Raw genomic sequence first — 375 nt, 5'->3', positions numbered from 1 at the left:
AGTTTCCACAGTCTGTGATGATTTGGGGTGCAATGTCATCTGCTGGTGTTGGTCCATTGTGTTTTTTGAAAACCGCTGCACCCGTTTACCAAGAAATTTTGGAGCGCTTCATGCTCCCTTCTACTGACCAGCTTTTTGAAGATGCTGATTTCATTTTCCAGCTTGGCACCTGCCCTCACTGCCAAAAGCACCAAAAGTTGGTTAAATGACCATGGTGTTGGTGTGCTTGACTGGCCAGCAAACTCACCAGACCTGAACCCCATAGAGAATCTATGGAGTATTGTCAAGAGGTAAATGAGAAACAAGAGACCAAAAAATGCAGATGAGCTGAAGGCCACTGTCAAAGAAACCTGGGCTTCCATACCACCTCAGCAG

This window comes from Sinocyclocheilus anshuiensis, unplaced genomic scaffold, assembly GCF_001515605.1.
Source record: "Sinocyclocheilus anshuiensis isolate Anshui unplaced genomic scaffold, SAMN03320099.WGS_v1.1 scaffold1000, whole genome shotgun sequence".
Lineage (NCBI taxonomy): Eukaryota > Metazoa > Chordata > Actinopteri > Cypriniformes > Cyprinidae > Sinocyclocheilus > Sinocyclocheilus anshuiensis.
The sequence above is the reverse complement of the archived record's forward strand: the minus strand, read 5'-3'. Positions refer to the sequence as shown.